We start from the raw sequence: 26,121 nt of genomic DNA on the forward strand, positions 1-26,121 counted from the left end.
TGGAATAGTTTCAGAGGAATGGTACCAAGCTCCTCCTTGTACCTCTGGTAGAATTAGGCTGTAGATCCGTCTGGTCCTGGACTTTTTGGTTGGTAGGCTATTAATTATTGCCTCAATTTCAGAGCCTGCTATTGGTCTATTCAGGATTCAACTTCTTCCTGGTTTAGTCTTGGAGAGTAAGTGTCAGGAAATTATCATTTCTTCTAGGTTTCTAGTTTATTTGCGTGGGGTGTTTGCATTATTCTCTGATGGTAGTTTGTATTTCTTATTGGGGTCGATTGGTGATATCCTTTATCATTTTTATTGCATCTATTTGATTCTTCTCTCTCTTTCTTCTTTATTAGTCTTGCCTTAAGTCTATCAATTTGTTGATCTTTTCAAAAACCAGCTCCTGGATTCATTGGTTGATTTTTGGAGGGTTTTTTGTGTCTCTATCTCCCTCAGTTTCTGCTCACAGTCTTAGTTATTTCTTGCCTTCCTGCTAAGCTTTTGAGATGTGTTTGCTCTTGCTTCTCTAGTTCTTTTAATTGTGATGTTAGGGTGTCAATTTAGATCTTTCCTGCTTTCTCTTGTGGACATTTAGTGCTATAAATTTCCCTCTACACACTGCTTAAATGTGTCCCAGAGATTCTGGTATGTGCGTAACATTCTCATTGGTTTCCAAAGAACATCTTTATTTTCTGCCTTCATTTAGTTACCATGTACCCAGTAGTCATTCAGGAGCAGGTTGTTCAGTTTCTATGTAGTTAGTGGTTTGATTGGAGTTTCTTAATTATGAGTTCTAGTTTGTTGCACTGTGGTCTGAGAGACAGTTTGTTATAATTTCTCAATTTCTTTTACATTTTGCTGAGAGTGCTTTACTTCCAACTATGGTGGTCAATTTGGAATAAGTGCGATGTTGTGCCTAGAGAAGAATGTATATTCTGTTGATTTGGGGTGGAGAGTTCTGCTTAGATATCTATTGGGTCCACTTGGTGCAGGTTGAGTTCAATTCCTGGATATCCTTGTTAGCATGTCTTGTTGATCTGTCTGTAATGTTGACAGTGGGGTGTTGAAGTCTCCCATTATTGTGTATAGGAGTCTAAGTCTCTTTGTAAGTCTCTAAGGACTTGCTTTATATGGAATCCAGACATATTGGATGCATATATATTTAGGATAGTTAGCTCTTCCTGATGAATTGATCCTTATCGATTATGTAATGGCCTTCTTTGTCTCTTTTGATCTTTGATGGTTTAAAGTCTGTTTTATCAGAGACTGGGATTGCAACTCCTGCTTTTTTTTTTTGTTTTTCCGTTAGCTTGGTAAGATCTTCCTCCATCCCTTTATTTTGAGCCTAAAGTGTGTCTCTGCATGTGAGATGGGTCTCCTGAATACAGCAAACTGATAGGTCTTGACTCTTTATCAATTTGCCAGTCTGTGTCTTAGTTGGACCATTTTAGTCTGGTATTTACATTTTAAGGTTAATATTGTTATATGTGAACTTGATCCTGTCATTATATGATATTAGCTGGTTATTTTGCTTGCTAGTTGATGCAGTTTCTTTCTAGCATCGATGGACTTTACATTTTGACATGTTTTTGCAATGACTGGTACCTGTTGTTCCTTCCCATGTTTAGTGCTTCCTTCCAGGATCTCTTGTAGGAGCAGGCCTGGTGGTGACAAAATCTCTAAGCATTTGCCTTGTCTGTAAAGGATTTTATTTCTCCTTCACTTATGAAACTTAGTTTGGCTGGATGAAATTCTGGGTTGAAAATTCTTTTTCTTTCAGAATGTTGAATATTAGCCCCCCACTCTCTTCGACTGTAGAGGTTCTGTCAAAGAGATGTGCTGTTAGTCTGATGGGCTTCCCTTTGTGTGTAACCTGACCTTTCTCTCTGGCTGCCCTTAACATTTTTTCCTTCATTTCAACTTTGGTGAATCTGACAATTATGTTGTCAGATTCTTCTCGAGGAGTATCTTTGTGGCTCTTCTTGAGGAGTATCATTGTGGCGTTCTCTGTATTTCCTGATTTTGGATGTTGGCCTGCCTTACTAGGTTGGGGAAGTTCTCCTGGATGTTATCCTGCAGAGTGTTTTCCAACTTGATTCCATTTTCCCTGTCACTTTCAGGCACACCAATCAGACATAGATTTGGTCTTTTCACATAATCCCATACTTCTTGGAGGCTTTGTTCATTTCTTTTTACTCTTTTTTCTCCACACTTCTCTTCTCGCTTCATTTCATTCATTTGATCTTCAATCACTGATACTCTTTCTGCCAGTTGATCGAGTAGGTTACTGAAGCTTGTGCATTTGTCACGTATTTCTCGTGTTCTGGTTTTCATCTCTATCAGTTCTTTTAAGGTCTTCCCTGCATTGATTATTCTAGTTATCCATTCATCCCTTCTTTTTTCAGGGTTTTTAGTTTCTCTGAGCTGGTTACATAGTTCCTCTTTTAGCTCTGAGAAGTTTGATCGACTGAAGCCTTCTTCTCTCAACTTGTCAAAGTCATTCTGTGTCCAACTTTGTTCCGTTGCTGGCAATCAGCTGCATTCCTTTGGAGGGGGAGATGCGCTCTGATTTTTTGAATTTCCATCTTCTCTGCACTGCTGTTTCCCCATCTTTGTGGTTTTATCTGCCTTTGGTCTTTGATGATGGTGACGTACTGATGGGGTTTTGGTGTGGGTGTCCTTTATGTTTGTTAGATTTCCTTCTAACAGTCGGGACCCTCAGCTGTAGGTCTGTTGGAGTTTGCTTGAGGTCCACTCCAGACCCTGTTTGCTGGTGTATACGCAGTGGAGGCTGCAGAAGATAGAATACTGCTACACAGCGAGTGTTGCTGTCTGATTCTTGCTCTGGAAGCTTCATCTCAGGGGTGTACCCCGCTGTGTGAGGTGTGAGGTGTCAGTCTGCACCTAGTGGGGGATGTCTCCCAGTTAGGCTACTCAGGGGTCAGGGACCCACTTGAGCAGGCAGTCTATCCGTTCTCAGATCTCAACCTCCATGCTGGGAGATCCACTGCTCTCTTCAAAGCTATCAGACAGGGGCATTTACCTCTGCCGAGGTTTCTGCTGCTTTTTGTTTAGCTATGCCCTGTCCCCAGAGGAGGAGTCTACAGAGGCAGGCCAGCCTCCTTGAGCTGCAGTGGGCTTCACCCAATTCGAGCTTCCTGGTGGCTTTGTTTACCCACTTAAGCCTCACCAATGGTGGGCGCCCCTCCCCCAGCCTCGCTGCCACCTTGCAGTTATATCTCAGATTGCTGTGCTATCAATGAGGTAGGCTCTGTGGGCATGGGACCCTCCAGGCCAGGTGTGGGATATAATCCCCTGGTGTGCCGTTGCTAAGACCCTTGGTAAAGCGCAGTATTAGGGTGGGAGTTACCCGATTTTCCAGGTGTTGTGTGTCTCAGTTTCCCTTGGCTAGGAAAAGGGATTCCCTTCCCCCTTGTGCTTCCCAGGTGAGGCAATGCCTCGCCCTGCTTCAGCTCTTGCTGGTTGGGCTGCACCAGCTGACCAGCACCGATTGTCCAGCACTCCCCAGTGAGATGAACCCGGTACCTCAGTTGAAAATGCAGAAATCACCCGTCTTCTGTGTCACTCACGCTGGGAGCTGGAGTCTGGAGCTGTTCCTATTCAGCCATATTGGGCACCGGTCCTCTTCGTTTCCTGAATTTTTAATGGGAACCTGCTTATCAGCAACATATGAAAGATCCAACAGGTATGTTCCTTCAAAGAGCCAGCAAAAGAAAATCTAGCACTGAACCTGATACAGCCAATTTGATTGCCAAAGAAGAAATACAAAATTGAGTGTCAAATATTTTGTCCCGGTTCTCTCTGGTTCATTATACAGAGGAAGCAATCGACACTATACTAGGTTATATTTAAATCAGAGGTAATAATCAAAGCCTTATTGCAACTAAAGAAACAGTGGTCATCTTTCAGCTGCTTGTCAGCAGTCAATATCTTGACTCACTTACATCAGAAACCAATGAAAACAATGTGCAAAAGAGTAGATGCTCCAGAATGAGCAGTCCTTTTAGCACTGAAGAAGAGAACAGACTCTCTGGCACTAGAGTAGTTCATGGTCCCCTGAATATGAACAACATATCTAGGGGATCATCAACTTGTTAATGTTCCTGGCATTGTCTTTTATTCCAAAGACAATAATGAAGAATAAACAAAGTTGTGGAAAATCTACTGATTTCACCTATCAAGGATGAAAAAGCAAAATTACGAGAACAGGTTCCTGATCACTGGTCAACAAGGGGAAATACTGGTCTTAAATACAAAAGAAACACCAACTCAACTACAAAGCCTGCTTGTCAAGGCAAAGTAGCATTTTGTGATTGGGGGGTTAAAGACTGACCTCCCAGTTTTTAATAATTAAAAACCTTTTCATGGACAAGTCCTGTTTGAACAAAGACATTTGGATTTTTAGCCATGATGCAAAACATCAAATACAAAAAGTCTCCAAAAACATAATTACAAGTATTTTAGCAGAAGTGCTCAAAGACATATCTTCTGTGTCCCATGGTCATTTAGTCAATAAAAATGGTCAAGAAGCTTTACTTCTTACCTTAGGAAAACCACAATGTCTGTCACATTAAGAATGTGTGAACCACATGTTCTCTGCATCAGAAATCCATGCAGTAGCTCAGGAATAGCAGATGCTGTATTAAAAACATTACACATGGCTTCTAGTCACATCATTAATGCCACCAAATATTTCATTTTCTCCACTAGTACACCAAACTTCTCTAGATAATGCTGGTGTGCCAAATAAAGAGCTATTAGAAATATGATTAAAGAGTAAAAAGAAGATGAAATTTTTAGCTGTACTTAGTATAGACCCTGCAAAACATCCCTGGTTAGTCTGAAGAAAGTGAGCCTTTAGTTCATATTAATGATAAAATTACTCACAGAATTTTTGAAAATGTAATTCCATTTTTATTTTTTAACTTTCATATTAAGTTCAGGGGTACATGTGCAGGCTTGTTACCTAGGTAAACTTGTGTCATGGGGGTTTGTTGTACAGATTATTTCATCACCCAGGTATTAAGCCTAGTATTCATTAGTTATTTTTCCTGATCCTCTCCCTCCTCCCTCTGCCCTCAAGCAGGCCCCAGTGTCTGTTCCCTTCTATGTGCCCATGTGTTCTCATCATTTAGCTCCCACTTATAAGTGAGAATATGTGGTATTTGGTTTTCTGTTCCTGTGTTAGCTTGTTAAGGATAATGGCCTCCAGCTCCAACCATGTCCTTGCAAAGGACATGATCTCATTCCTTTTTATGGCTGCATATTATTCCATGGTGTATATGTACTACATTTTCTTTATCCAGTCTATCATTGATGGGCATTTAGGTTGATTCCATGTCTTTGCTCTTGTGAATAGTGCTGCAGTGAACATATGTGCACATATGTTTTTATAATAAAATGATGTATAATCCTTTGGGTGTATACCTAGTAATGAGATTGCTGGCTCGAGTGGAATTTCTGTCTTTAGGTCTTTGAGGAATCGCCACACTATCATCCATAACGGTTGAACTAGTTGACACTCCCACCAACAGTGTATAAGCATTCGTTTTTCTCCACAACCTCACCAGCATCTGTTATTTTTTGACTTCATACTAGCCATTCTGACTGATGTGAGATAGTATCTCCTCGTGGTTTTGATTTGCATTTCTCTAATGATCAGTGATATTGACCTTTCTTCATATGATTGTGGGCCGCATGTATGTCTTCTTTTGAAAAGTGTTCATATCCTTTGTCCACTTTTTTATAAGGTTGTTTGGGGGTTTTATTTTGCAACAAAAGCAAAAATGGGCAAATAGAATCTAATTAAGCTAAAGAGCTTCTTGCACAGCAAAAGAAACTATCAACCAAGTAAACAGACAACCCGTAGAATGGGATAAATCTTTTGCAAACTATGCATCTGGCAAAGTTCTAATATCCAGAGTCTACAAGGGTCTTAAACAAATTTACAAGAAAAAAAAAACTCATAAAATTTTTAAGATGCCAAAGTCATGTATTTGTTCAAAATCGCAAAAATGCTTCAAACCAGAAAGCCATGCTGCTAGTTTGAAGCCTGCACCTGGCAAGAAATCTTTGTTTCAATCTCAACTTAGTGTATACACAACTAAAGTGGGAAACATTGTTCTGGATGCTATCAAGAAGGAACTGAAATACAATGAGAAGAATCTAAATCTTAGGGAGAAAGGTCCTCCCAAGAAGTATATAGATACAGTAGTTTTTGCTAAAACCAGAAAGGAATTGGGCTGTTGCCACAAAGCTAAACAATGACATTATTGCAAGTTCATTAGTAAATTGTATTTGTGAGGTGTTAAGTGGAAAGACAGGTAAAAACAATGTTCCAGTCCCTTCACAGAAGCTGAGGTCTATATTTTCATATGGAATTGTTGACATTGATCCACAAACATTTTCTCCTTTTCAGTGCCTTCCTAGGCAAAAGGAAGTTCACAAATGTGCCAAATTACAAGTATTAGACAGAACTGGAGATACTTTATATGACATGTAATCGGAGCTCATAGAAGATCATTCACATTCTCCCCATCTGATAGTGAACCAAACAGACAGTGGATCGATGAGAATTTAAGAACAACCACTGCATTGCAGCCTGATATTCAGCTCATTTCTCATACAATTCTAGAATATATCATTACATGATTGTGTAGTGCTGAGGCAGATAGCAATTTCACAAGTTCAGAATTTAAAGCTATCTCAGAGTATATTGACCCTGACAGCTTACCATTTGCTTCACTTTTTGAGGAAATGAGCTGATGCTCTGACATAATCTCCAGCATGGTGTCCAGGGGGATCCAACAAGACAGTCAAAAGACAACTACGAATAAGGGGAAAACTACTGCCCCTGAAACAGGGAAAGAGGGAGCACAAAATAAAAGTAACCAAATAAATGAAAAGTTGTGTTCATATATCATTGAAACGGTTTTTGCTAAATTGTAAGGGTTCGCCAATAGAAATTTTATAACTGTGGGTACTATAATCAATGGAAATAAAAAGAGAGACAGATGGGGAAAGTGAAAGTTCCAACATTTGAGCTAACACACATCAAGAACTATTGCAGTCCACTTTACACATGCATACAAAGAAGGTATCAAGTGCAATTTTGAAGGCTATTCAAACTGAATTAAATGTGAGCTTGCCAGATTTGGAAATGTGTACACAACCCACTACAAGAGAAACAAATGCTTAAGAAGCTAGTCAATTTAATTTGGGATGGAATGCCTCCACATACGTTTAATGAAACTGAAGCAGAAAACAGAGACATTGAAAATTACAGATATAGGCCAACCTATAGAAATTTTTCTTCCTGGGGGAACTGGACCAGAGTCATATCTAGAAGATTCTGCAGATACAGAGGAAGAAAGTGCTAGAGAGAAAAGACCTCCAAAAGAATAAACTAAATCAGAGTCTCTTGAGCAAGAGGAATTGAAAAGAACGTTGAAAAAAATTAAAGTAGAACTCAAAGAGCCAAAAAAAGGTCCCCATTTGTGTCCATTATAAGAAATATTTTGATTGGAATTTGTAAGAATGATTTAATTGATCAGTTAAATGTACTTCCTTTCCTCCAGTCCCATTTACATGACATTCCGCATGCTGGAAGTGAGCCAGATGCTCAAACATCTGTTCAATCCCTGGAATAAAACAATGGATTCTTTAGTGCTTGAAGCAGATATAATCATTGTTGCAAATAATGTTGTTAGAACCATATTTCAAAAACTGTATTCTACTGCTGTGACAGACATAATGCAAATGAAAATAAGTTTAACACTATCACCACTGCAGCAAATATCTCTTTTCCTGAATATACCAGTGGAGGAAAAGCCTCTGTTTATTCCACCCTACTGGACAGAAATCCATATATGCTTCAGGACAGATTCAATATTGATAAACTAACCAAAGGAAATGTAGTTGAAGATATTATTCAGTCAATATTAGCACATTTCGAAATGTTTACTGCTTCCAAAGTAAAATCTCTCCTTTTTCCTCATATCAATTTCACAGTTCCAATGACTTTACCTTTACAACAGGATGCAACGCTTTAAGTCAATCATGGTTATCAACCAAAGATTCGTATTCTGGTGATCAATGTTTCTGTTGTTCAGTGGATCATAATAAGTCAGGAAAGACCACCTCAGTGTGTCAATTGACTGTCGCTAAATTAAATATATATGTGACACAAGTGGCTAGACAGATTTTACAATGAATCAAACTTAAGTTAGATAAAGAAATAGCCGGGCGCGGTGGCTCACGCCTGTAATCCCAGCACTTTGGGAGCCTGAGGCGGGCGGATCACGAGGTCAGGAGATCAAGACCATCCTGGCTAACATGGTGAAACCCCGTCTCTACTGAAAAAAATACAAAAAATTAACCGGGCATGGTGGCAGGCGCCTGTAGTCCCAGCTACTCGGGAGGCTGAGGCAGGAGAATGGCGTAAACCCAGGAGGCAGAGCTTGCAGTGAGCGGAGATCGCGCCACTGCACTCCAGCCTGGGCGACAGAGCAAGACTCTTTCTCAAAAAAAAAAAAAAAAAAGAAAAGAAAAGAAAAGAAAAGAAAAAGAAATAAAAAGTTCCTTCTTAACCCATAATGTTGTGGTGTCAGAAATTATTACAAATCAGATTTACAGTGTTAGACATCATATTTGCTAAAGGCAAGTATGAAAAAGGCATCTGACAGAGAAATTGATCTAGGTTGGCTAAAAGATGTTGTGGAAACGCTTTTCTAAGTGATTATCGAAAAAAAATCAGGCCAGGAACAGTGGCTTATGCCTATAATCCCAACAATTTGGGAGGCTGAGGCAGGAGGATTGCTTGAGGTCAGGAGTTCAAGACTGGCCTGAGCAACATAACAAGACCCCATTTCTACAAAAAGTTTTTTAAATTAGACAGGCATGGTGATGTAAGCCTGTAGTCCCAGCTACTAAGGAAGTTGAAGCAGGAGTTCAACTTGAGCCCAGGAGTTCAAGGCTGCAGGTAGCCATGATCACCCCACTGCACTCCAGCCTGGGTGACGGAGCAAGACCCTGTCTTAAGAAAGGAAAAAACAAAACCTCAGTTCCAAATACTAGATACCACTGTGGGTATCTTAAGTGACATTTGTGAGAAAACACTGGACAAGAATAATTTCTCACTTGCTACATTTTGTCTTAAATATAACATGGGTGAGAGACAACTAGGAGCGAATTCTGGAATGATTCCTGAGTATGCAAATGTGTCTATTTCAACACTTGTAGTTCCTAAGTCATGCACTGCTATGATTTCCAATGATATGGTAAACATCATTCCTCAAAATCTTAGTTCTGCTGTCATGCTTGGCATAAATGCAAAGGATTCTATTTCTGCAAGATCATCCCTGACATTGTCTGATGCATTTCCCAAAGCAGAGTGTCAACAATCTCCTGTTATGAACTCAACAGATGATAAGAAAAGGGAGAGCTTTCTATTTCTGAGAAAAGGAACAGATGTACAGCTGAAATCAGCTTACTCTGATGATAATCAGACAACTATGCTTAAGAAACAAGACACCAGACAATCTGCTCCTGACCCACGTGCAGAAAGTGCTAACTAACTTTATTACTAAAGCTATTTTGAATAGGTTAAAATCTTTTGCCACAGAAAGAATAGATTTGCTACTTACTCTTGATTCTAAGACTAGGGAAAAATTATTTGTTAGCCCAGAAATTGTAAACAAATTGTAAGCAAGATGACAGCGTACACATTTAATCCGTAATTACAGAGAAAAACATGGGCCCACAACTCATATATTACAAGCTAGTCTTAAGGAATATGCTGACGTCATTACCAGGACTGTTTTGATGCTTATTAAAATGACGTAGAATCTAGAAATCCAAAAGGTGTATTTATATCAAACAACATTTCACTCCAAGAAAACACCATTGCAAGTGAAACTGGCAACAATATCTTAAAGAGTCTGAATTATAAAATATCTTTAAAGGAAAGTACTTTTTACTCAAAACAGAACCCTAGTCTCTTCACACAGCTGGTTGTACAAAATGAAATATTACTGGGTCAAAGGAAGAAGACAATACTGAACTGTCTTATCAAAATACCCATATCAAAACCAAATCATATCAGAAGAGGAAAACCTGAGAAGGGTTTTAGAGGAAATATTTAGAAATGGATAATCTAGACAGGAAAAAAAAAAACCCACCTGTTTTCTTAAGTGCAGTTAAGGAAATTTTAAAGAAGGTGTATCGAAGGGTAATGGAACACATAGACTATTGGCTTCCTTTTAATGAACCCTCCCACTTTACATCTGATTCTAAAATTAAAACATCTGATTCTAACATTAAAACAACAGCGCACACACACACACACACACACCTCTTGCAGTTGTATATAAGCAGTGTCACAAGTGACACAATCGAAAGTAATTTTGGAAAAATGTACTCAATAGTTGTGACATCCTTATACGAAAATAATGAGACCATGAGAGAATTAGAAGCATCTGACAGTGATGAATTACCAATGAATCTATCACACTTTAGGGGATTTAAATAAGCAGGAAAAAAAGTCTTCCTCCTGAACATATGATGCTGCCAATTTATTCTTTCACAGGCATTAGAAGTATCACTTCATTGGAAACCATATTATTGCAATTTTCTCCATTACAAGTGGGCGAATTGGTTCAAAATGTTCTCAAAAAGATCACAAATTTTGCTTTGCTGAATCTAGAAGTGAGTTTATTCCCTAAAGGTCAGTCTGATGAAATGTGATCTCTGAGGCCATGCATTCTAAAGCTGGTCCTAAGGGTACCCCTAGACCAGGTTTTAGATTTAAAAAATTGAAACAAAACCAAAAGCTATTTATTTGCTCTAATTTTGGCGGGAAAAAACACAGCTAGGGCCTAGTAGTGTTAAGGCCAAAAGCAAAACCCAGTTAGGTCCTGAAGAGAAGACTCCAAAAGGCAGCTGGTCCTAGACTGCCATTGGGCTGCAATACCTGCTGTCAACAGAGGATGCCAAAAACCCCTTAGTGAAAACAAAACTTCCCTCCATGAAACTAAAAATGTATGCCAATGATGGAGTACGTAATATTCTGGAAACAACTGTGAATGAATTTCAAATGGTGACACAAAGTAGAATAGTAAATGTAAAAGCTTTACCTTCTGATCAACTTGTGACAGCAAAGTGAAGTTGATATAGTTTTGCAAGGATTAAATGTAAGCAAGAACAATTTGACTCACCCAATAAATGGCTCACATCCAGATAACCTCAAACTTTCACAGAAGAATTTAAGTACAATCTCTCTTGCAAATCCGGAAGCACGTTTTTCTTTAGAGGATGTCTCTTTGCAGCTGGAGAAAATTTTTCCTAAAGAAGATATTTTTCAACAAATGTTTGATAATGGTAAACAGAATCAAGTGACAAGGACAATGAAAAATGTAAGCTATTGATGATAGCTGAGACTGTTTTGAATGAAATTTTATTAAAAGCAAAAAATTAGAGCAGTCTTTCACTTTTAACTTTGTTACCTCTTGAGGCTTGTAAAAACAGATACCATAATTTTATTTTATTTTATTTTATCTTATTTTATTTTATTTTTAAAAATTTGTTTTAGAGATAGGGTCTCACTATGTTGTCTAGGCTGGTCTGAAACTCCTGGGCTTAAGTGATCTTTCCACGTTGGCCTCCCAAAGTGCTAGGATTACAGGCATGAGCCACCCTGCTCGACCCACCATAATTTTTTTTTTTTTTTTTTTTTTTTTGAAGCGGAGTTTCGCTCTTGATGCTCAGGCTGGAGTGCAATGGCATGATCATGGCTCACCACAACCTCTGTCTCCCGGGTTCAAGCGATTCTCCTGCCTCAGCCTCCCAAGCAGCTGGGATTACAGGCATGCACCACCAAGCCCGGCTAATTTTGTATTTTTAGTAGAGATGGGGTTTCTCCATGTTGGACAGGCTGGTCTCGAAGTCCCAATCTCAGGTGATCCACCCACCTCCGCCTCCCAAGTGCTGGGATTACAGGCGTGAGCCACCGCGCCCGGCCCCAACCCACCATAATTTTAAAAGAGCTTCTACTAGAGCTGAGGATTTCCAAACACAGATTGGCATAGTTGGCCAAGAAATTGTTGAAATGTTGTTTGAAAAATTAGAGTTATGCTTCTTGACTTTGCTGTTCATAACAGATACTGAAGAAACTCAAGCAAAAGGCAAGCTCTGGTAAGAACAAACAACATCACCAATGTATCAATCCATAAAACAACATTAAAAGACAAAATTTGTTTGCTCTCCAGCCACTGACTCGCTGAAAAGATCATCCAGGGAGTTATAAACACCTTAGAGTCATTTGCAGACATACCGTTTAAGCATGTTTCTACATATGCTTTCTCTGAAATTGTGAAAATGCCTATTGAAAACTTTTTGCTGTCCAACAAAAATCATCAATGAAAAAATATTCCCTAAATTACAACCACTGCATAAGTTTCCTGATGAATCTAAATCAAATACTGTAATTTCCCAGGAAAACATACAGGATATCCTTCAATAGTTTCATTCATTCCATTCAGAATTGCTTACTAATACTGCCATTACATGATTGGTATAATTAAGAACAAGATAGACAAAGTAAAATGCCAAGTGTAACCACCTTCAATTAGCGCATTTGAAAAAAACACTATAACAAATCAGATCATCAGAACATTTATAGAGCAGTGTACTCGTTTCTATGAGTCATTGATCAAAACCTATCCAAAGGAAAATCTGCCTCAAGGAAATGAAAGCGCTTACACTGTTAATTGGGCTGAATTCACAAACAGAATGGAAATGCTCACTTCAAAGTTAAAAGGAGTTATCAGCAGGGATGATCCTTTACAAATCACTGGCTTGGTTTTTATTCAGAGGAAGATATGAAAAGAAAAGACAGGGCTTCCTCAAATCTACCTTCATATGTCAGATATTCTGCAAGAGATACAACTAAAACCACCAGTGCAATGGAAAGACTTGAATTAGAGCTTAAACCATCATATTGTAGAAGTGATGTCTAAGACATTAGGAATTTTGATCAAGCTATAAGAAGAAACAGCCATCTCCCTAAAGTCAGTCTTTTGCAGAAACTATCTCAAAAATCCGGTGTCTCTGCACAATCAGCACTAGAGCACGCCATGTCCTTCAGGGGAATGGAAGGAGGTGAAAATCAAAGAGTACTTCACTCAAACCAAATACAGACAACCATTCCTCCACTCAAAATATGTTTAGCTGCAGAAAATATCATCAACACTATGTTGTTGAGTTATGGTCTTCCAGGTTCACCCACACACACTAATGAAAGTATGGAGACAAGGAAGCCTTTTTTGGTATCAAAGGAAAAGGTTTTGTCTGTGATGTCTGAAGAACAAAAGGATGGGGAAAAGCATGCTTAAAATATTTGGAAAAATAATCAGCTATAAAGTCAGAAGAAAAGAAAACCCAACCTTGAAGCAAGTGGAGATTTAACTTTATTGAAAAAGTGGAAAAGCAAGTCCCCAAGGTTAAAAAAAAAAATGCAACTTTTGAAGAGGTTCAAGTCATTGCTTTTATGGAACAGAAACTGGGACCAAATGAAATCCATCTAGTAGCAAGATATGTTGCTACATCTATGGTCACAAATTTTAAGAACTTTGAAACCAGAGGTAAGTGAAAGATGATTTATAAAAAGTTGGTATAACTTTAGAAGAAAAATCAATGATAATTTTAGGAATTTTGTTTTTACCCTCACCTCAAGAAGCTGTATTTTCTGCTTCTCTGAAAACAGCCTTGGATTTGAAGTGGCTGTTTATCGATAATAGTTTTGTGTTTTTCAACTGGTCAGTATCCTAAAGAATAAAATGTGTTGCATTTACATAATTTTTATTTGGAGAGATGTTGTTCAGTTTTCCTTTTCCACAGATAAGATTAAATGGGTATATATATATATATTTGAGACAGAGTCTCACTCTGTCACCCAGGCTGGAGTGCAGTGGCGCCATCTTGGCTCACTGCAACCTCCGCCTCCCAGATTCAAGCAATTCTCCTGCCTCAGCCTCCCAAGTAGCTGGGATTACAGGCACCTGCCACCATGCCTAGCTAATTTTTGTATTTTTAGTAGAGATGGGGTTTCACCATATTGGTCAGGCTGGTCTCAAACTCCTGACCTCAGGTGATCCACCTGTCTCGGCCTTCCAAAGTGCTAGGATTACAGGCATGAGCCAACACACCCTAAATAGGCATAGTTTAAAGCAGAAGATTTAGGTTGGGCATGAGGTGTGAATATGAAATGATGAGATCAGTTTCCTTGTGTGGTACATACAACTGCTGTAAAGGCAATTTCCAAAAAGAAATTACAAGAGGATTTTTTAGGTTCTTTACAAAAGACTTCTTACATCATAGTCAGACCTCATGTATAGGTAATTGATGGCAAAGTAATGATTCAAGTTTTTTGAAGTATATAGTTAAGTTGTTAGCATTATTATTGACAGTTTGTAAGAACAGTGGAATTAAATTTCTTGTTCTGCTCATGTTCTGGCATCTGACAAATTCTTTTTAGCTATAATACTTTTGTTACCTAGTAATAAATGGGCTTGCTGCCCAATATACATAGAGATCAATACCTTGGCCCTAGCTTTTAAGAAAAAATAAATCAGCTTTATTCTGAGTTGACTGGCAAGGAGGTAGTAAGAAATCCATAAATCTGTCTCCCCAAGCTGGGGGCTGAGGGTGGGGATGGAGGCATTATAAGCATAGGGTAATGAGGTGTGATATGATCGGATCTTGCAATATGTTGGAGCTTGGAGGCGTGATCTGACTGGATCCTGCCATGGGGTGATGCCATAGCTCAATCTGATTGGATCCTGGATCCTGCCATGTGGTGTTCACTTCTAATTCTGTCCCCACTCTTCTGTCCAAGTACTTCAGTTCCCCCTGTGGTTACACAGGTGATTCATCTGGGCACGCTCAGGTTATGTGACCTTCAACCTGGGGGACCCATGATAACTGAAAAACAACTCACATCTTTATACATAAAAGTTGAACCGGATTGGTTTGATGTGGTTATACTTTAAGTCCATGCTTACAAAGACTCTATTTGCACTCCCTTTCTGTGAATGCTTACATACATGTATTGGAGTGAACCATAAGAAACAGCCATTTTTGTATGTCAAAAACTGTTGAACATTAGCAATTTCATTCAGTTCAATTTAATATATACTAAATTGTATAATTAGCTGAATAGCTGAAAATTTTTTCAAGAATTATATGAGACCTTTAGAGATCACTAGAATCCTACTAGGGCATTGCAACAGTAAAACTAGAAATTATTTCTCTGCCCTAGGATTTCCAGCTTCTTAAAGCAACATAGCTATTCAAGGAAGAAACCAGCACTTAGAGATGTGAGTTCTGCTGGGCTACCTTCTTAACTTCCTTGCTGAAGTGGGATTCCATAGATAGGAAATAGAGACATGAAGAGAACCCAGTTCCTTTCTCAACTAGGTTTTCCTATTTCTTGAGTGAGGTGCACCCAAGATGAAATTCACATACAAAATGTTGTCAGTATTTTGAATGGTCAATATTTTTCCTGAATGCATGTTTAAAAAAAATAGCAATGTTTTCTGTTTTAAGGTCCTCATAATGAAAAAGTATCTATTGTTTCCACACTGTTAAGGAAAAAAATATGAATCAAAACAGCCTCCACAAAGCATAAACATCAATTCTTCCTTTATCTGATTCTGTGAACATATCACTGAATTGTTTATTTCCTGTATAATTTCCAGAATGTCTGACTGTACCAAAGACAGTGGGTCAAAACAAAAAACACTGGAAAGTCAAGATGCAGCTTTTAACAAGGTTATTTTAGTTCATTCCAACGTGTTGGAGAGTCAGTCAATTTCTATCAGAGAACTTGCTTTAAGCATTTCCGAAATCAGTATTTGAATCCTGTTTAATAGTGACATTTTAAAAGCAGACATTACCCAATAAATGGTTTCTGTAAAAACAAAATATATTTACTGCCCAAGAGTGGCTGTGACTGTGACTTTGATGATCTCCTTCGGGAACTCTTAATAGGAGTCATCCATGTTCTGTCCAAAGAAATAGGAATAAATCATCAGACTTACGGCAATGGAAGAAACAGATCACTTCCTTTGCCTAGAAGCCCTAATTTGGCCAACTGCAACAAAAGCAAAACTATAAAAAGACAAGCAGACTCCAGAGACTGGAAATCAGCTCCTATTGCCCAAATTGATAAACTCATGCAGAAAAATAAACTAAATTCTCTGGCATGTAATTTAGGCACTCTGGTTGGTAGCCTAAAAAACCGAATCTAAAGTAGTCAATAAAAATTTAAATATTGTTTTAAATTTGGTTTTGCCAGATGAATGCCCAAATTGGGACATGGATTCTGGTAAAATAGCAATGAAAATGTTCCGGTCTCCAAGTAATCAGCAAAGTCATTGCATACCTAGAAATAATCTAGGGCTCTCCCCTAAATCAGTTTTTCATCTGAAATTTGCGTGCAAGAAGCTTATTAGAATGCTTTTATGAGAATGCACAACCAACGACTCTCTTACAAATAACCCTCTTTCTGATGAAATGTCAGCAGAATGTCAACTGTTCAACGTACTTCAAAATATAGAGGAAGAAGGATTTGGTTATTGCAGGAAAACAATGAATCAATTTTGGAGGCGGGGCCTGGTGGGAGGTGTTTAGATCATGGGGGAGGATCACTCATGAATAGCTTAGTGTTGTCCTCAGGTTAGCGAGAGAGTTCTCACAAGATCTGTTAAAAGTGTATGGCATCTCCCCCTCTCTCTTGTTCATGCTCTCCCCATGTAAGATGCCTGTTCCCCCTTTGCCTTCCATCAAGATTGTAAGCATTCTGAAGCCCTCCCCAGAAGCAGATGCTGACACCATTCTTGTACTGTCTGCCGAAACATAAGCCAACCAAAACTCTTTTCTTTGTAAATTAATCAGCCTCAAGTATTTCTTTACAGCAATGCAAAAATGACCTAATACAAGAACTTTTGGAAAATCTGGAGGAAATCAATCAAGAATACATGATTAGTTTTATTTCCCATAGTTTCATAAAATCCTTAACGGAAAAACAGTCACACCATGTCCAGCAACCTCTAAGATGTCCATCCTTTGCATTCTTTGCATATAGGAAAAGGAGACTTTCTAATTTCCCAAAAGCAAAAAGTCCAGAATTAAAAGAATCAAGATAGGGAAAAGGCTCTATAAGTTTCATGAGTTATGACAGCAAGCCTTTGAAGGCGGCATTGGATACTCTCAGAGCTATCTGTTCCAAAATAGAAGCCCCATTTGGTAAGCAACTTCCAAGAAAACCCTCTTGTCTACCTCCTCTTTGGAGACCAGGAAAAAAGCAATAAATGTAGCAGCCATTCATAGCATGCAACATCTAGGAGGCATGAACACAGGAGTTTACTCTGCCACGTTTTTGGAGGAAATAATTGTAGGCATTTTTCTTAATCTCTATACTTCATTTTGGGGAAAAATATAAGTATCACTGAGGCCCAGTTCAATGAGGTGAGTATATTAGGTGTTTACTCCATGGTAAGAGAGTTTAATAATGCTTAAGTCACTGTTTTATTGGGTGTTGAAGAAATGATATGTTTCCAACTAGTCTACAGCCTGGCCAACATGGTGAAACCCCATCTCTACTAAAAATACAAAAATTGGCTGAGCATGGTGGTGTGTGCCTGTAGTCCCATCTACTCAGGAGGCTGAGGCAGGAGAATCGCTTGAACCTGGGAGGTGGAGGTTGCAGTGAGCTGAGATCGCGCCACTCACTGCACTCTAACCAGGGTGACAGAGTAAGCCTTGGTCTCAAAAAAAAAAAAAAAAAAGCTCATAAGATTGTTGACTCAGTTTATAACGATGCTTTATGGGAATATAAATTGCAAGTGACTTGTGGTAATCATGTGGCACACACTGTCATCCCAGTAGCAGAGCAGATAACTAATGGCATATTGATAGAGATTTTAGACTAGCAACTCCCATTGTGTTTTGTAGAAAGGTTCATGCCTAATTCATATTACTCTCCCAAAGCTGAAAATATACTGCAGAAATTTCAGAATAACCTGAAATAACTTAATTACCAAGTTCAACATTCAACATGCTACATTACCATGTTATCACACTCATTTTAGAAGATGTCATCAGGAGGCTATTATCTCCACTCATTTCTCTATCCAGCAAGACTTCATGCTTGGGAAGGAACTATTTAATGACTTCAGATTTTAATGATAAATCCACCTGTTTAATAAATAAAGTTATGTTAGCCATTTTCAAAGCATAAGGTTTGGCTTACTAAATATGATCGTCAGTATCTATGTATAGAAAAAAACTTCCAAAATATAGTGGAATCTGTTTATGATAATATTTTGCAGATGTTTGGCTCTCTTGTGTCAATACAGAAAAGTTACAGTAGGCCAAAGCCAAATTATGGTTGACCGGACAGCCAGTCTTACTAGTCAAGATTATTGAAAATCATTCAATCTTTTTTGTGTGGAGAGGGCTTACCTTGTCCAAAGGCTCCATTGGATGAAATATCCAATTTGGTTAAAGAGGCTCTCAGTGAAGTCACAGAGTCACGCAGACCCCAGAAGACCCCATCACCACTGGCTATAGGTTTTTACCCTCACACATTTGTAGGAAAAAGTGTTGTAAGGCTTTTATCAAAGGTCTTCAACCTGAGCTATAACACTGAGCATGAACTGGATAAAATGATCCAAAAATAGTAAATTCAATAAATAACAATTTCAACAAAGCTAAAATTTGCATCTTTTGTGATTACCAAGAGCAATCCTCTCCCACTGTAGATACAGACACTGTGGATGAACCTATCAATTCAGCTTATAAGAATGTTCTGAAACAGCATGGGCTGGCCCTTGAGGTTGATAATAAAGAACTCAAAGACAGCGATATTTTTGCATAAGATGTTACCAAAAATACAGTGACATTTTTGCAGAAGGTATTACCAAAAAGACAGTAATATTTTTGCAGAAGATATTACCAATTTAATTGTGGCAGCTATTTGTGTTTATCTTTTTCATCAACTGTTTTCTGGGGATTTGTCAGCTTCCTATGCTACTTTAGCAACAGAGAATATTATTCAGAACATCTTTAGTGCCATTAGTAAATCCACGAAGTCAAGGCAGCATTTATCTCTGTATAACACCTTTACTGCCATACACATTTTTAGAAGACATAATCAAAGCACTGTTATCCAGAATATTTTCTTCTGCATGTAGCTTGCTTCTATGCAGTGATATTCCAGATCAGGAATAAATTTCAATGAAATCTCCAAAACTAATTAGTGATACTAAGATGAAAATTTTCCAATATGGAATTAGAGTTTCAAAAGATGGAGAAGAAACCAACTCTGTTTATTCAGAGGATGATGCTCAGCATCTCATTGATTCAGTATTTAGAAATATTTTGTAAAACTCTGGGTCTCAGGAAGCAGCTGAACATGATATCACAAGCAGTAACAATGTTTCTATTGATAGAATGGCAGATTTTATCATTAGAAATATCTGTCAACATCTTTATCCATTTGTATATGGAAATTTATTACTTCCTTCATAATATACATATTTTGATGAGGCAAGAAGGCAACAGTTTTTCTACTGGTGTTTACTTCTCAGACTTCTTGGAAGACATGATCTCTGGAGTTTTAAGCAAAATGTTCCATAGAGTGTTAGGCATTGTGCAAACAAAATAAGTAAGAGATTCAGAAAAAGAACTTTTGGAGACAGCTGAAGTAATAATATATTTGATAACAGAAGAATTTTCAAAAGTCCAGGTTAGCATCCTAGAAAATACTAAGGAACAATTGTGTTTGCCCCCAGTAGATATGTAATTGTCAAAATTTCTGATGTGGTAAATAACAAAGTTTTACAAGGATATGAACAGGAACAACTAACTACCTGATAAAGATTTTCTCAGTGACACAAAGACATTGGCTGAGAGGGTAACTAAAATTATCCTGGCTGAAGTTTCTGATTTCCAAATTCATCCAGATGTCATACCAAAACTGCCTTTTAAATCATATTCAAGGCTGGGTGCCGTGGCTCACGCCTGCAATCCTAGCACTTTGGGAGGCCAAGGTGGGTGGATGGCTTGAGGCCAGGAGTTCGAGACCAGCCTTGGCAACATGGCGAAAGACCTGTCTCTACTAAAAACACAAAAATTAACCGGACGTGGTGGTGCATATCTGTGGTCCCAGCTAGTCTGGGAGGCTGAGGTGGGAGGATTGCTTGAGTCCAGAAGGCAGAGGCTGTGGTGAGTCGAGAAGGCACCACTGCACTCCAGCCAGGGTGACAGGAGACTCTGTCTTAAAAAAAAAAAAAAAAAAAAAAATCATATTCAAAACTCAATGCTGACGATTTGGTAAAGAGAGTTCACTATGATATTAGTAAATAAATATTCTGAAGATAGATGTGTACAACATATACCACTGTATTATCATGTACACATTCAGAAAAAATAGTCACTCAAGTTTTATCTCAGATAAGTTTATTGGACTTCAGTACAGAAGACCCAGAACTTTCATGATGAGACTTCAGTAAGTCATGAGACTGACTGATGAAATCATGTCAATAATTTCTAAACACACAATATGCTTTATTAAATATGGAAATGAAAAACAAAATGTGATTTCAGAAAACGATGCTCAGGCTATGGTTGATGCCATTTATAGTGATATTTCTCATTCAAATCTATACCAGTCTCTTACAAAAGATAAAAACACATAAGTAATATACCTGTTACAAAAATAGCAAGTTATATAATAAAAGAAATATTTAACCATCATATTCAGTCATTTTTATCTGGAGATAAAACTTTTTCTTTATACTGTTGATCAAACTCATAATCAAAGAGCAAGAGATCCTAAACAAAGAGACTTGTCCTTCATTGTGAATTCAGCTGTCTTTTCGGAGGAAGTAATTTCTGGGCTTTTATGCAAAATCTTTTATGTATTCTCACATAATATCTGGTGGCCAGAATCCACATAAAGCAAAAGCCAACATTACTGATATTGTAACAACATTAGTAAAATCAACTGTGCTGAAGTTCACCACATCACGAATTTTATGTACAGACAAGTAGGATGAAAATCTGTATTTTTCAGAAGAATATAAAAAAACAGCCCAAAAAATGTCATCAACCTAATTTATGAAAAATATTCAATGATTATGTCTCTGATTCATATATATAGGGCTATACAAAATGATGTCATTGGTTTTGGATGAAAAACATATTGCTTGCTATAAGAATAAATTTATGATTATCAGGTAGAGTCGTTAGTTTCAGGAAAATTATTAATGTCTTCTTACTGCACTCTCCAAGATAAGACTATCATCAGAAACGTACTCAACATCATCAATGATGATAACCATCTCTTGCCTTCATGCATCTCTGTTTTGCTTCATTCTCTTTTAGAAGACATGATTTACGTGCTTCCAGCATGTATATTCCCTTTATCTGAGAGAAACTGGACTAAAAGAGGGAGAGGTGCCGCCAAAGTATGAGTTTGTTGATGCAGTTTCAGAACTGACTGGTGAAATTAGAAATTTCTGAACGTGAGATTAGACTTGTCCTTGCAGAGGAGCACACAGAAAGCATGTAATTAGGGGCAATTGAGAACTTCTTTGATTTCATATATAACAACATTATGAAAAAAAAATAAATTCCAAGCTGAAGCATAGAACAATACATGCAAAAAGAAGGCTCATTCCTTGGGAGAATAGCTGGTTTTATTATGAAGGAAATTATAGATCACCATGTGCAGACATTTTTATGTGATGAAGAAGCATCTTCCAGCGACTCACATGAAAATGACCATGTCAGTGACAGATTGGATTAAGAAAATGTGGCACATATACACCATGGAATACTATGCAGCCATAAAAAAGGATGAGTTTGTGTCCTTTGTAGGGACATGGATGCAGCTGGAATCCATCATTCTTAGCAAGCTATCACAAGAACAGAAAACCAAACACCGCATGTTCTCACTCATATGTGGGAACTGAACAATGAGATCACTTGGACTCGGGAAGGGGAACATCACACACCGGGGCCTATCATGGGGAGGGGGGAGGGGGGAGGGATTGCATTGGGAGTTATACCTGATGTAAATGACGAGTTGATGGGTGCAGCACACCAACAAGGCACAAGTATACATATGTAACAAACCTGCACGTTATGCACATGTACCCTACAACTTACAGTATAATAATAATAAATAAATTAAAAAAAAAAAAAAAAAGAAAATGACCATGTCACTGAATTCTTGAATCCTGCTAATGAAAAAGCACTGTCCCTACCACAGTCTTCTGTGTATTCTGCTACATTTCTGGAAGATGTTATAATTGACCTTGTTCGCAAGTTTTATACTCTCCAAAGTATTTCTGAAAATGCTAAGGACAAAGAAATATCGGGATAATACCTCGTGGGCATGCTATAAATTTTACAAATGACCCGACTGGGAGAATTTAGGAAAAGTGAAATTAAAATTCTAATAAATGCTGAAGAAATGTTTTTTTTCCACCAATGGATAAAGAGACAGTTGATAAAGTGTCTGATTCTGTGTATGATGAAGTCGTAGAAATATATGGATCTAACAATATTGGGGAAAAAAGACAGAAGTAACATTGTTATAGAGTTTATTGCTACTTTAGCCAAAAAGGTGATCTCTGCTTTCAAAATTCAACTGTTTTATTCAGGAGACTGGTCTTCCACCTTCTTTTCATTTGTAGATGTGGATAACATTATCCAAAGAATTCAACGCCTGCCATATAAAACCTTTAAAAAGATAAATAGAAGTTTAAAGGGGAACTCTATTAGTTCATTCTCACACTGTTATAAAGAAGTATGTGAAACTGGGTGATTTATGAAGAAAAAAGGTTTAATTGGCCCATGGTTCTGCAGGCTGTGAAGGAAGCATTGTGCCAGCATATGCTTCTGGGGAGGCCTCAGGGAGCTTTTATTCAATCCTTCAGGCGGAAGGCAAAGCAGGAGCAGGCATCTTATATGGCAGGAGCAGGAGCAAAGGGGCTAGGGAGAGGGAGGTGCTTCACACTTTTAAACAACCAGATCTCACGAGAACTCTATCACAAGAACAGCACCAAAGGGTTGGTGCTAAACCAATCATGAGAACTCTGCCCCTATGATCCAAAGAATTCAAAGATGATCCAATTCCAAAGATGGGGCCCACCGGGTCCCATCTCCAACACTGGGGATTACAATTCGACATGAAATTTGGGCAGGGACACATATCCAAACCATATCAGGAATCCAATTTGTTCAGCCACCTACATCAGGCCTGAAAAAAAAAAGGACACTTTGGAAATAGGTAGATAAGTATTTAATTAAAAGGAAGGTTTCAAAAAGAAGGAGACATCAATGAAAAAAGGCACCATTCATGAGCCAATATGTACCACTATAACTAGCATTATGAGCAGCAAAGTAACTACCTTAGCATTAGGGTTAGCTGGAGGTGTGGTCGATAAAAAGAAAGAGGAGTAAAAGAAAGGGGGAAGTTCAATTAGAGAAGATAGTAGAAAGGTATCAAAAGTTATTTCAACAACTTTTCCAGATTTGATTATAGCACATACAAAGGATGAAATCAAGAAGAAAGACAATTCAGCTAGAAAAAGAGCTAGATAAGAAGGTATACCAACATTTTTCACCAGGTACCAATAACACAAAACACAAGAACATTGGACTGAAACTAGATATTAAAATAGATGATAAGAAGGAAGAGTGATAAAAAAAGAGAAAGTTCATTAGAAAAAGGGAACGTACCTCTTAAATTACCATCTCTGAAAATCAGGGTGAAAAATAGATCCAAGAGAAGAGAGATTCTCCAGCTTAAAGAGTTACGGATAAGCAAATCTTGCATTCTGAACATGTCCAAAATGTCACTGACAGCGTTTACAGAGATATTTAGAAATATCTTCTTTTTAAGGACAAATAGGTGATTCAGAATCCCAAAGACCCTAGAAGATGATGCAGCAGATGTAACTCAGGTGGATGGTAAGGATTCTGCACAGCCTGCTTCAACAAATTCAGCTAACCAAAATGTTCGTGCAACTGAGGAAGAGAATGATAAAAGTAAAGATAAAGAAATTAAAAGTAAACCTAGTAAACCAGACAGTTCTCAAAACCCACCAGAAAATAACCCTGGGATATTGTCAGCCAAATTTTTAGAAGAAGTTATCTCTGAAATAGTTAACAAATTGATTTTTCTTCCTCACCGGACACAGATGATGCATGTTGAAATGTAACCAGTGATGTAAATCAAGATGAGCTCTATGAGGCAGCTATGAAACCGATTGATTCCGTGTTAAAGGAGTTTTCAGATGCGCAAATTAAAGTGTTAAACCCAGATCAGGGAAATCCTCCCTTCCTATCTGCAGATAAAGTTACATCAGTTCATAAAGTACCTCTCAGGCAGAAAGAACCATCTGTGGATAAAGCACCACCCAAGATAAAAAATGATAATTCTAGATAAAACACCATCCATGCATAGAATGCCACCTGCAACTAAAACACCTCCTTCAGATGAGGTACTTTTAATGGCTAACACACAACCAATTGATAAAATACTGGTCAATATGATTATTTGCTCGTCTGTATGCAATATTTTGCAGGAATACAGAAGGCAGGACTCCATTTGTAAGGACATAACAGTAACAGTGAAAATTTAGCACAAGGCTAGTTAATGCAGTAATATGAGAAGTTTCTCAGCATCAGCTAACCTTGTTACTTTGTGGTGAGGTTCCAGCTTCAGTATGTTTGCCTCTAGAATCTAGAGAGTTCATTTAAAAGGTCGAAAAGGTGTCCCAAACAGCCTGCAAAGAATGTCAGGCATCATGGCCATGTACCACAATGCTGCCTTGTGAATTTTTAGAGTATAATTTCTTATCTTCTATCAAAAATCTCCTCGACAGTAGCCAACACTACAACAGAAATATCTGAGGATAATTTGTATACAGAACTGGATTACCTTCAAATGAAGTAAGTTCAATTACGAGAGCAGTCTCCAAAGATGAATATATGATTGATTATACAGGATGTACAATCCTTACATCCTAATGATGATGAAATTATTCAATTAGTGGTTCAGACTATTTAAAATAATCTCCTGCCACAATTTGGATTTCATGAAAGCATAAAAAATTGTGTCACCAGTGGCTGCAGAATACTTTCAGAAATCAGTTTAGTTGTACAGAAAGTGGCTGGCAATCAGCTGCTGACCTATTTTTCTGGAGAGCTAACTTCATATAAGTGTACAGAAGTTGACAGGGTTGTTGAAAATATGCTTAAACATGTTGTCTAAACCACAGGAGTCCCCATAGTCGACCATCACATGCTTACAAACTGCCTTTTAACATAATAGAAGACATTGCCGTACATTTTTTTACCAAAGCTTTTATCTATGTTTCCAAAGTGGATAAAAAACAAAAAACAAGTCTCTGAATGCTGAAATGCAAAAACTAACCTCAAAAATCATACATTAACTTCAAAAATATGTGTCTAAAAGTCAGATTAGTCATACCACAGGCTAAAGAGTCACCCACCCTATCTTTAGCAGACAGTTGAACTATTGAAAAAGTAGTTATTCTGCTTATAACAGTGTTTTAAAACACCCTGGGTCATATTTCAGTATAGAAAGATTTAATGGGTAAGAACAATGTCCTTGCTGGGCGCGGTGGCCCACACCTGTAATCCCAGCACTTTGGGAGGCCAAGGCCGGTGAATCACTTGAGGCCAGGAGTTCAAAACCAGTCTGGCCAATATGGCGAAACCTCATTGCTTCTACAAATACAAAAATTAGCTGTGCATGGTGGCGCACGCCTGTAGTCCCAGCTACCCAGGAGACTGAGGCAAGAGAATCACTTGAACCCAAGTGGTGGAGGTTGCAGTGAGCCAAGATAGTGCCACTGCACTCCTGCCTGGGTGACAGAGCAAGTCTCTGGTCTCAAAAAAAAAAAAAAAGAAAAATTATCGATTTTTAATGGTAAAGGAAACTTCCTATTTTACCCTCAAGTGGAGGAAGAAGCATCAAATTCAGAATTAGTTCTGGAAACTGTCAAAAGTCTCGAA

At 38.1% G+C, this 26,121-nt stretch overlaps 1 long non-coding RNA gene across 1 annotated transcript; it reads right to left on the reverse strand.

Annotated features, from left to right (window-relative positions):
- Positions 1 to 5,914: 5,914 nt before the first annotated feature.
- LOC116271813 lies at positions 5,915 to 20,150 on the reverse strand. The gene is made up of 3 exons (XR_004180572.1): positions 18,134 to 20,150; positions 11,223 to 11,349; positions 5,915 to 7,649 (listed from the first exon to the last, which is right to left on the reverse strand). It is a non-coding gene; the product is annotated as an uncharacterized LOC116271813 (long non-coding RNA).
- Between the last annotated feature and the right edge of the window lie 5,971 nt (positions 20,151 to 26,121).

Source organism: Papio anubis, chromosome X (assembly GCF_008728515.1).
Source record: "Papio anubis isolate 15944 chromosome X, Panubis1.0, whole genome shotgun sequence".
NCBI lineage: Eukaryota > Metazoa > Chordata > Mammalia > Primates > Cercopithecidae > Papio > Papio anubis.